Genomic DNA, 12,671 nt, shown 5'->3' with positions numbered 1-12,671 from the left:
GCACTGACTCACCGTTTGCGAATTCAACGCGGGCTCCAATCCTGGGTTGTTCTCACAGCGCCATCTTGAGTCCCCTCGGGGTCTTTTGTTTTAATCCATTCAGCCACTCTACATATTTTGATTGGAGAGTTTAGTCCATTTACATATAATATTATGGCTAAGTAGAAACTTACTCTCGTCATTTTGGTTTTTTTTTTGGTTATTTTGTGGTTTTCTTTTCCTTCTTTCTTTCTTTCTTTCTTTTAGTGAAGGTGATTTTCTCTGGTGGTATGTTTTAGTTCCTTACTTTTTATTTATTAGATATTTTATTATTTTATACTGATGACAATGGAACACTGATTGCATAAACAAGCAAGCTAAAAAATAACAAAGAGAAACTAGTTAAATGTCTAGACATTTTCATGCCTGAGCTTTTTACCTTTTTTCTCTATATCTTATACTGCATATATCTTGAAAAATTGTTGTAGTTATTATATTTGATAAGATCTTCTCTTAGTCTTTCTACTCAAGTTATAAGTAGTTTACACACCACAATTTCCATGTTATAGTATTCTCTGTGTTTTTTTTTTTTTTTTTTTTTTTTGTGGGTGTATTTACTATTACCGGTGAGTTTTGTACTGTCAGATGATCTTACTGCTCCTTTAAGATTGAAGAAATCCCTTTAACATTTCTTCTAGGACAAGTTTAGTTTGATGAAGTTCCATCAGCTTTTCTTTGCCTGGAAAAGTCTTTATTTATCCTTCATGTCTGAATGGTGTTTTCACTGGATATACTGTTCTAGAATAAAATATTTTTTTTTCTTTAGGACTGTAAATATGTCATTTCACTTTCTTCTGGCTAGCAAGGTTTCCACTTAAAGTTGTCCACCAGGCATACTGGAGCTCCATTATATGTTACTTGTTTCTTTTCTCTTGCTACTTTTAGAATCCTTTATCTTTCTTTAAAATTTAATTTATTTTTTTATTGTACTTTAGGTTCCATGGTACATGTACGGATCATGCAGGACTGTCAATGTGGTTTGCTGCCTCCATCCCCCGTCACCTACATCTGGCATTTCTCCTCATGTTATCCCTCCCCAACCTCCCCCACCCACCACTGCCCCTCCTTTGGCCCCTCACTGAACAGACCCCAGTGTGTGATGCTCCCCTCCCTGTATCCATGTGTTCTCATTGTTCAACATCCACCTATAAGTGAGAACATGTGGTGTTTGATTTTCTTGTCAGTTTGCTGAGAATGATAGTGCCCAGCTTCATCCATGTCCCTACAAGGGACATGAACTCATCATTTTTTATGGCTGCATAGTATTCCGTGGTGTATATGTACCACATTTTACTTGTCCAGTCTGTCATTGATGGGCATTTGGGTTGGTTCCAGGTCTTTGCTATTGTAAACAGTGCCACAGTGAACATATATGTGCATGTGTCTTCATAATAGAATGATTTATAATCCTTTGGGTATATACCCAGTAATGGGATTCCTGGGTCAAATGGAATTTCTATTTCTAGGTCCTTGAGGAAGCACCACACTGTCTTCCACAATGGTTGAACTAGTTTACACTCCCACCAACAGTGAAAAAGTGTTCCTATTTTTCCACATCCTCTCCAGCATCTGCTGTCTCCAGATTTTTTAATGATCACCATTCTAACTAATGTGAGGTGGTATGTCAGGATGGCTGAGTGGTCTGAGGTGCCAGACTTTCTTTATCTTAGACCTTTGGGCGTTTGATTATTAAATGTCTTGAGGTAGTCTTATTTGGGTTAAACATGCTTGGCATTTCTATAACCTTCTTGTACTTGAATACTGATATTTTCTCTAGGTCTGGGAAGTTCTTTTCTATCCCTTCAAATAAACTTTTCTACCCTGTCTCTCTCTCTCTACCACCTTGTTAAGACCTTGGATTAAACTCTGGTTTACCTTCTTGAGGCTACTTTTTAGATCTTATATGTGTGCTTCATTTTTTATTCTTTTTTTCTGTGTTTTAGGTGGTGTCTTACTCTGTCACTTAGGCTGGAGTGCAGTGGCATGATCTTGGCTCACTGCAACCTCTGTCTTCCAGGCTCAAGTGATCCTCTCACATCAGCCTCCCAAGTAGCTGGGACTATAGGCATGCACCACCATGCCAGGTTAATATTTACACTTTCTGTAGAAATGGGTTTCCCCATGCCACCCAGACTGGTCTTGAACTCCTGGGCTTAGGAAATCCACCCACCTTGACCTCCCAAAGTGCTGGGATTATATGCGTGAGCCACTGCCCGCAGCCTTTTTTAGTCTTTGTTTCTTCTGTGTATTTCCAAATAGCCCGTCAGTAAGCTCACTAATTCTTTCTTCTGCTTTATTAATTCTACTGGTAGGAGATTCTGTTACATTCTTCAGTATGTCAGTTACATTTTTCAACTTAAGAATTTCTGCTTGATTGTTTTTGTCATTTCAATCTCACTGTTAAATATCTGATAGGATTCTGAATTCCTTCTCTGTGTTATCTTGAACTTCATTGAGTTTCCTAGAGGTTGCTATTTTGAATTCTGTGCCTAAAAGGTCGTGCATCTCTCTCTCTCCAAGATTGGTCTCTGGCGCCTTGTATAGTTCATTTGGTGAGATCGTGTTTTCCTGTGTGATCTTAATGTTCATTATTGTTTGGGTATTGAAGAGTATTTATTGTTGTCTTTGCAGTCTGGGCTTGTTTGTACTCCTCCTTAAGAAGCTATTCAAAGGAACTTGGGTTTGTGATCTAAGTTTTAGTCACTGCAGCTGTATCTGCATTAAGGGACACCTCAAGCCCAGTAACACTGTGGCTCTTGTAGACTCATAGAGGTGCAAATTTGGTGGTCTTGGATAAGATCTGGGTGAATTCTCTGGGTTACCAGGCAGAGAATCTTGTTTTCTTCCCTTACTTTTTCCCAAACAAGAGTTTTTCTCTGTGCTAAGCTGCCTCAATCTGGGTGGGGGCATGACACAAACACCCCTGTAGCCACCACCAATGGGGCTGTGCTGGGTCAGACCTGAGGCCCTCATGCTACTGGGTCTCAGCCAAGGCCTGTAGTAGCCATAGCCTGGCTACTGCCTATGTTTGCTCAAAGCCCTAGGGTTCTATGGTCAGCAGGTGGCAAAGCGAGCCAGACTTGTGTCCTTCCCTTCATGGAGGTGAGTTAGTTCCTGTAGCCCCAGGTGTGTTTGGAGATGCTATCTGAGAGCCAGACCCTGGAGTCAGAAATCTCAGAAATCTGCCTGGTGTTCTATTTCACTCTGTCTGAGCTGGAACCCAACCCACAAGACAAAGTCCTTCCCTCTCTTTCCCTTTCTATAAGCAGAGGCAGCCTCTCCTTGCGGCCACCACTGTTCCAGGCCTGCAGGAATGCTACCTGGGTACTGACAATGTTCACTCAAGGCCCAAGGCCCTTCTTTCAGCTTGTTGTACATGCTGCCACATCTAGGACCCTCCCTTCAAGGTAGCAGGCTCACCTGTGGTCCAGGGCAGGTCCAGAAATGCTATCCAAGGGCCAATGCCTGAATTTGGTTACCCTAAGAGCGCACTTGATGCTCTGCTCCACTGTTACCAAGCTAGTGCTTAAGGTGAAAGACAAAGTTCCCTTTAGTCTTTCCTCTCCTTTTCTCAAGCAGAAGGGTTCTTTCCCCAAAGCCAGGACAGCAGGGAATGTGCTGGGTCACACCTGAAGCCAGCACAGCTCTGAGTCTCATCTAAGGCCCACAGTGAGCTGCCTGGTTACGGCTGCTGTTTATTCAGGGCTCAAGAGCACTTTGGTTAGCAGGTGATGAATTCTGCCAAGACTGGGTCTTTCCACTCAAGTCAGCAGCTTTCCTTGTGGCCATGGGTGTTGTCTAGAAATGTCTTCTAGCTAACAGACCTGAAATAGAGGCCTTAGCACTCTGCTGGGTGCCCTGTCCTACTTGTGGCTGGGCTGGTAACCAGCTCTTCTTTAGTCTTTCATCTCTTCTCCTGGAGCAAAGGAAGAAGTCTCGAGCTGTGAGCTGTGCTGCCTGGGATTGAGGGAGGGCTGGTGCAAGTACTCCCTTGGCTGCCCTGGCTGATGTCTCAGTAGGTTGTGTGCCTCTCAAGTCCACTGGCTTTGTCAGCACCAGCCCTTTCCCAACAGTTGAAATCCTTGTTGCCTAGGTTGCATTTAAGTTTATTTAGAACCCCAAGGCATGTTAGCCCACAATGGCAAGGCTTGCCAGAACTGGGAAGGGTAATTCCTCTGTGGCTGGGGATGGTCTAAAAGTTTCCTCCATGTGCATCAGCTGAGCTCTGCCCAGTGTTGCTTTCTGCTGCGATAGGGCAGCACTGAGTTCCAATGCGAAGTCCCACAGCCACTGCATTTTCCTTCCCCCAAGGGCATAGATTCTCTTCCCAAGCCATGGGTTCACTGCTGGGGGAATGAGGGAGGAGGAGTACTGGCAATTCAAGACTCTTTCCTACTTTCTTTAGTGCCTCTTTCAGTGATAAGAAGTTGAAACGAGGAGCTGTGATCTCTCATCTGATTTTTAGTTCTTTAAGTGTTGTTTAATTTAGTTCCTTCAGGGAGGATGGTTGGTGGAGCCTTTTATTTTGCTATCTTGCTCTGCCCCCCTTTGAATGACGAAGCTCCTATATTTTTTCATTGCCATTTCAAATGAGATATAGTCTACCATTATATTTTCTATTTTCTAATGGTTTTTACTGGGATAGCTTTGGATTTTTACAGGGAGATAAAAACTCCTTAAATTTTTCTTTCTTTGGTAATTTTATTAATGTCGAAATCTACTTTTATTTTGCCATTTTTAATTCACAAAAGAAAACCCTTCTGGGTAGCGACTGACATTTATCTTGTTTAAGGATTAACCTCTTAACACTATTCTCTTTTGGGCTGTTACCTTGACGTAAATGCTGGTCAATAGAGATACTTTTAAGAGTTATCAATATCAATGCTTGTTAGCTGATTATGCTGCAATGAAATGTCTGGCTCTTTACCTCAAAATACTTCTAATCACAAAACTGAGGCAATTTCAGAGCACTCTTGAAATTACATCTCCTCTGCCCTGGAATGGGTTCTTTCCTTAGTAAAGATAGTATTAAGGCATCCTGGTTGTATAATTTGGTGCCAGAGTACAGAATCTTGCCTATCTGCTAATTCCATTCTCACCTTTTACCTCAGCCCACAGAACAGTGCTCTGACCACCAATACCTATAGTATATCATATGAAACCACTGAGTCTCTGACTTTGCTTCCCTAAACTTGAGTTTCTGCCCCGGGTTCTTGGTTGATGGCCCAGTATCTCTAACACTGGGGATTGACTTTGATTCCATTAGTTTTTACAGAATCCATTACTGTTTCTGAATCTGTGTCTCCACCATTGGTTGCCACATGCTGGGTATCTTTGACATCCTAGTTTGCTGAGATTATATTTTCTTAATGTCATGCCTCACCCACTTATCTCATCTTAGTGAAATGCAATGGTTCTCAATACTATACAGTAAAATCACCTGGGAGATAGAGTTGCCAGATATAGTAAGTTCTCCCAATTAAGTTTAAATTCAGAAAAGCCATACATAATTTTTTAGTATAAGTATGTCTCATGCAATATTTAGTATAAGTATGTCTCCCAAAATATTTTGTTGTTTATCAGAAATTCAAATTTGATTGGACATTTTGTATTTTTCTTTCTAGAATCTAGCAACTCTACTTGGGAAACATTTGAAGAAGACCCGTTCTTAAGCTCCACCACCAACTACCAAATGTGCAAAGATTTTGTTTCAATTTGCCTATGGTGGGTCGTGAGCCAAGTATTTTTATTAAACACTCCCTAGGTGCTATTAATGTGTGGCCAGGATTAAAACCACTGCTCTAATTGCTTGGTACTGAAATCTACCCCACATACCAGATTCACCACAGTGGACCCATCCACTCTTTAGATTCTGACTATCCTGGCTATTCATTTATCTATCTGTTCACCCATCCACCTATCCATCCATCCACCCATCTATCCACTCATTAAATATGTTAGTGCTAACCCTAAGTCAAGTACATGGCTTTTGAGGCTTTAGGTTAATTTCCTGCACATATTCCACAGGAAATAGTAAGCAGTTTAGTAAAATTAACCCTCCCCAGAAGAAGTCTAGAAAAACTTCTGTACTTTGGCAGATGAGGAAAAAAAAATGAAATCATGACTTTTATAGGTTCTAAAACCTTCCAACTCATCTTTAATTCCATTTCATCAATTACGTAAAGACAATAGCTTATTGAATGTTTCCAGTTATAAGTAGATTAAATGGAAATGCTCTATCTTGGTCATAGTAGATTTAGTCTTAAATTCCTATGGGCAATCTTTATGCAAAGTAATTACCCTTAAAGCACTTTGCCATTAAACACATGTTATTTATAAGAGATTCTCCTAGGCAGTGTGTAAGTGATCGTTTGTCATCTTGCCAGTGGGAGGAAATTAATCCCAACCTTGAACAATGACTGGTTCCCTTGTGCCTACCGTAGATAAAGGGCTACAGTGCTATTACAATGGCATGAAGATGACAACATACAATTTTACTTGGATGATTAAATAACTCTGCATCTTTCCTAGGGACTCTTCACAGATTTATGTAAAACCTTCTCCCAAAACAATAATTTACAAATATTATGATCACAGTAAACATGTTCTTTCACTTTTTAATCTGGTAGAGTAAAAATATTGAAGGAACTGTAAAAGAATTCTTAAGAACTTTGTCAAGTATTCTATAAAGCATTGTCAACTTCAATATAATTTACTGCAATTAGTTGGTTTCTTCTTGGAAAAGATTTGTATGCATTTTAGAAGGCTATGCATTTCAGCTTAGAAAACTCGATATATTTCAGAACATAATAGTTGATCTTGTATAAGAGTTTGTGTAAATATATACACACCTCCTATGTACTCACAAAAATCAAAAATTTAAAGTTTAAAAAGAGTTTGTGGTTATGAACCTAATCTTCAGTTTTTCACATTTTCCTCCACGTGCGAAAATTAGACTTGATTTATAATGTTTTGACATGTGGAACTTTAAAAAAAAGTAGAACCATAATTTAAGGATTACTTTTATTCTATCTATGCTAGAGCCTGGCCCTGCAATTATGCGGCTTTCTGAAATAGTATACTAGTTTTTTGCATAAATAAAATAGCAGTAATCACAAATCCAGAGATTCATTAAGACTATCACGGAGTAAGAGGTTGTTGCTAGTGGTGGAGTTACACAATATAAAATTATTAGTATAACACACACACAAATCTGCAAGGAGAATAAAAGAAGAAAAAATTTCAGGAGGAAGTATCTTTATTGCTGTTGCTATTTTCATCAGTTCAACTCTTGGATTTTTTCAGAATTGCACCTGTGTCCTGATACCTGCGTGGGAGTGGGTGAACTCAGTGAGTGGGTGTGCTACCTCTAGGGTCAGATAGGTCCTCCTGCTGGCTCGACTGGCCACATAAGCCTCACACAGTAGGGATTCTATTTATTTCTCAAGTTTTTCCATTTGAAATATAGGGATAATAATATCGGACTCATTTTTTTAAATGAGCATTGAAGGAGATAATGCTTGTCAAGTGCCTAGCAGTGGCCAGTACTGAATTAAGGTGAACTACTGATATCAGTATTCTTTATGATACAGTACAAAAGCAAAAATTACTGGATTGCCTTAGCATAAATTACTGGTTGTTTATGTCAGTAATTTAACATATAAAATTTCCTTATATACGTCCTGCTTTAAGAAAAGTCTTAATTCCTTTCTTAATCTAGATTAAAATGAACACCTTCAGTGACCATTTCCATGTCACCACTTTGTTTTATTTTTGCATCCTCCCCATTGCATCTCAGTGGTTTCTGTGCTTCTATTTATTGCAGTTTTTCCTCTGTTTTTTTAAACATACAGTAAGAATCAAGTCATACTTGACTATCACAGCTCTGATCTTCTGGTGAGCCATTAATGATAGTATGCAGTACTAATATAGCATTCGCTGCATGCCAGGCACTTTGCTAAGGGATCTGGCATATTAACCCATTTTATCTTTGCAAGAACACCACGAGATAGGTGCCATTGTTCTCCCCATTTGACTGATTAGAAAATTGAGGCACAGAGAAAGTAAATAATCTGATCATGATCACAGGGCACAGCAGAGGCAGGGTGTGAACTAAGTCGTCTGGCTCCAGAATATATGCCCTCAACCATCACTGCATACTGCCCCGTTGGAGAAATACTAGGAGTTGGAAGACTGCAATACAGTGATGCTTAGACTCGTAGCATTCACCCTACAGAATGAAAACTCAGGCATCATGATTTTTCAAAGGTCACAGCAGGTTGAGCATCAGTGCTTCCTATGACTATAAAATATGTTGCAGGAACATGGATGGGGCTGGAGGCCATTATCCTTAGCAAACTAACACAGAAACAGAAAACCAAACACTGCACATTCTCAGTTAGAAGTGGGAGTTAAATGATGAGAACACATGGTCACATGAGGGAACCAACAAACACTGGGGCCTTTCAGAGGCTAGAGAGTGGGAGGAGAGAGAGAATCAGAAAAAATAACAAATCGGTACTAGGTTTAATACTTGGGTGATGAAATATTTTATACAATAAACCCCCACATTACAAGTTTACCTAAAGTTAAACCTTCACATGTACCCCTGAACTTAAAAGTTAAAAAAAAGGTTGCTCTATCCCAGGTTTTGTCTGTCTCTAGTAAAATGAAGAGCCCTGGTCAACTGATCTAAAAGGGTCTGACATTTTGCCTATGATTTTTTTCTGTTTCATCCTTCATCAGTTCTAGAGAGCCCTCATATTGTCTTTGTTCTTTTTAGCCATGTCGCTTGTTGCATATATTTAAAAAACAATCATATTGATGCTGGTGAGTTTCTTTATGAACAGAATCAATGTCTGTACTTGGCTTTACATCATCTTCAGAAAGACTCAGGCACTCTGGTAATCTGCTCTTACTGAATTGAAACCCCTTTGGGAAAGGATGTTTGCAAGAAAGCTCTATGTTCTGGTTTGTCCACAAGAGATGAGTTCGGAATTTTGAGTTCATCATTCTTTTGGAATTTATGGAACCCTGGCTTAGTGGAACCCCAACCAAAGTGTAAGGGGTAAAGCATGTGGTAGCCTCAGTCACAAACATACTGATTTTCTGTAACCACTAACAGCAGGAAGCATGATTTTTACTTAATTTCTTTTCATGTTTTACCTAAACAAGAGTGCCCTCGCTAATTAAGAACAAGATTTTTTTTATCTGCATCTTTAGGTCCTGGCTTCTTTTGGGCTGGGACTTACGTACACTTGGAATTTGTTGGCTAGAGTTTTAAAACAGATGGTCACATGTTTTTTTTTCTCTAAGAAACTTGCTTGGTTGTTTGTCTTCTAGTTCTCATGGTAACCAAAGAAGGTTGTTAACATTTTTTTCTCACCAAGTAAAATCAGCAGAGCTGTCAGACAGTTGCAGCTGTGTGATAAAAGCTTGACCTTTTGCTGTATTTTTCTTTCTTCTGTTGATAGGCTCTTATTACACTGAACTTTGTTTTTAGTGACATATAGTAAGAAAAAGAACCTAAAAGGCATAATTTTTTGCCTATTGCTTTTCTAATAATGTGGCATTGCTATCAGAAAATAAAGATATTCCTACAAAATAAGATCCTTGGTAACGAGAGCCAATGTTATATATGGCTCAAATAGATAAGACATGCTTGGGACCATTTAGGTTAGCTTCACACATTACAGATTTATCATCTCAGTTTCTGAAAATATTTAATTGCATTATATTTTCAGTCAGTAGATGAGATATGGAGGCAGAGTCACTTTAAAAGGGTCTGGCTTAGGTTCCAACCAATGGTCAAATGTAAAATTTTACTAGTTGTATATTTGCAGTGTGTTCACTATTATTCCTTGAAATGAAGTGTCATCTGCCACTGAATGGCTGAGCACAGATTCTAGGAAGAGCTCCTTAGGGTTCCACATGAATAAGCATATAAAGCTGTTGGATCCTGGGACTCTACATCTAAATATGTTCATTATTAGGATCTAAATAAAACTAAAATCAAGAGTTTACTGGGAATCTCTCAATTTCATTTTATTGTCTTTTCCTGTAGCATTGAGCACAGAGACTAGGCGTGATTGGAGAATCACAGCTGTTGACAAATGATAAAAATAGTGCTGCCACATAGATAATGTCATGGGAAATCTTAAAACAGATTGGTCACTTGCGATAAGAGAAGATACCTTGTGTACTGAAGCCCATTTTTGGACTGGTAATTGTTGCCACTCTTAGATTGCCTACCACATCCAATGTCCTTTTTCCTGTTGCTGTCATTCTGGATAATCTTGTAATTTGCTTTGTTAAAAGAAAAGAATGATATTATAAATTTGTGAGTGAAATTAGATGTATTTTTGTTCCCAAATCAGATGTCTATAGATGAGACAGGCCAAAACAGCAAGAAATAAATAGATCCATTCTCCATGGTTATCTGAAAATATTGAAAGTGACGTTGGATGAGCTGTTTCCAAGGTGACTTGATGAAGCATGAAATACTTTTTAGAGTGTGTTCCTTGAACCTGGGGAATGCTATCTAAAGTCTCTCTACTGATAATGATATTCTGCATTAATCCATTATCACAAATCATAAGATCTATGATAATGATGACATAGGATGATTGTTACTATGGAGTTGTACATCAAATCTAGATGGAATTTTTTTGACTTACCCGATGTATATGGTGATTGCCTAGATTGTGTATATTGGAGGATATTTGCTGTTATTTTATCACATGATGTCATTTTAGGAGTTTGCTTAAACCAAGCAGATACTTTCAAATTTTATGAAGACAGGATTGCAAAATGTTATAAGCTTGAGCTTTGGGGTCAGATAGCCTTGAATTCAAATTCTGGTTTTGCCTCAGTGTGATTTTTGGCAAGTACTTAACTTCCCTAAGATTCAAGTTCTGATGTGTAAAACAAAGTAGAAATTATACTTCTTTTAGAAGGGCTTTATTAGGATCGAGGATATAACCCAAGTAAAGGGCGTAGTCATTGCCTGGTTGTTAGCATGCACTCAATAAATGTTGGCTAAAGTGACTACAGTGAAGAGAGAATTCAGCTTATCTGTCCTTTTCATCTTCAGCATGAAAGATGCTGCTGGTGTTAACAGAAAATTTATTCAGACATTTGTTAAAGATAGTATGGAAGACTTTATTCAACAAGGGCATTACTGACTGCAGCGGGGTTTTGCAGTAGGCAGAAGAGACTGAGCTCAACTCTGAAGAGAGAAAGGACAAGTGGAAATCTATCACCAAGGGGGATCGTGGGGATCAGTGGATAGAAAATTATTAAGAAGAAACTGCAAGTCTATGGGGATTCTTGCTAGCCTGACTCAATTGTATTCTTGCAGAAAAAAAGGCCAGTGCGATAATATAAAAAAGGTGGGGAATGAAGAATTTGATAAGCTAACGGGGATGAGAGATTTTTGCTAAACTGACCCAGAAGGATTCTTGCTAAAACTGGACTAAGTTGACAAAGAACAGAGCCTAAGTTTAAGACCTGGTTGAGAAGAGGGCTCAGAGGAGCCTGACTCAAGTTTGGTCAAGTGCGGAGTCTTGTCACTGGCATAAGGGACATACATACCATATAGGGCATAAACACCAACTAACATTTATTGAGTGCCTTATGAATATCAGGCACTGTGTCAAACATTTAGCAAATTATTTTATTCCATGCTTACAAAAACACTAAAGAGCAGGTACTATATCAGTCTATTTTTACAAATTGGGAAACTGAGGTTCAGAATGGTGAAAGAGCTTTTACAATATTACCCAGGTAGACTGACAAAGCTAGAATTTAAATCCAGAGTTTCCTGATTTTATTAACCAGCGTTGATGTGCACTGTTCTGTCTTGAACAAATGTGGTTGTATGGATAGATGGAATCTCACCCTCAATATTTAGAAAATATTTATAGTGAATGAATTAATGAATACTTGTAAGAATGGCAAATCACACTAGTTTTCAATAGGTTTAGAGGAATTTTTAAGTGCTGCAAAAATTAACTTAGAACACCAAGGTTAAGGCATAGATCAGTTTTCAATCTCATTACCCCAGTGCCATAATGGCAGAAACCACAAGGTTTCATGCTTCTTTTCAAATTATCTAATTGACTTGGAGCTCAGGGCTTTAGTCTTTCCAGGTGCTGGTCATCTGCTTTTGACTTGTATGAATATGAGACTCACTTATCTTTGTTGTGGCCACAATTTACCTCAAAAGCCAGTGGGGATATTTCCTTGAATAAGAAAATGGAAATGTGCTTGGAGATGTGAATCTGGCTGTGAATGTGTTTATGTACAAGCACTTTTAAATAGCGATAAACAGATATGGTACATGTAAGTAAATGTGTCATCGAGAAAACATCCTGGGTGGTTTTCCTTCTTCCCGCGTTGGTATTCTGTGGATACATATTTATCCTTTCATCAGCCATTTTCCTCTTTTACAGATGTCCTTGATCACCTTCTGGGGCACCATTTGGAAAAAATGTGGTCTGGTGCTGCCTTTTATGTGCAGCAAAGAACCGTAGAATAATGGTTTAAAATAGACACAATATACAGTTTTGAAGTGTTATTTCTAGAGTTATGGTCAAATCTCTTAAATTGAGTTTTATTTGAACTTATTTTGA

This window comes from Callithrix jacchus, chromosome 14 (genome assembly GCF_049354715.1).
Source record: "Callithrix jacchus isolate 240 chromosome 14, calJac240_pri, whole genome shotgun sequence".
Lineage (NCBI taxonomy): Eukaryota > Metazoa > Chordata > Mammalia > Primates > Cebidae > Callithrix > Callithrix jacchus.
Note: the sequence above shows the minus strand (reverse complement) of the source record.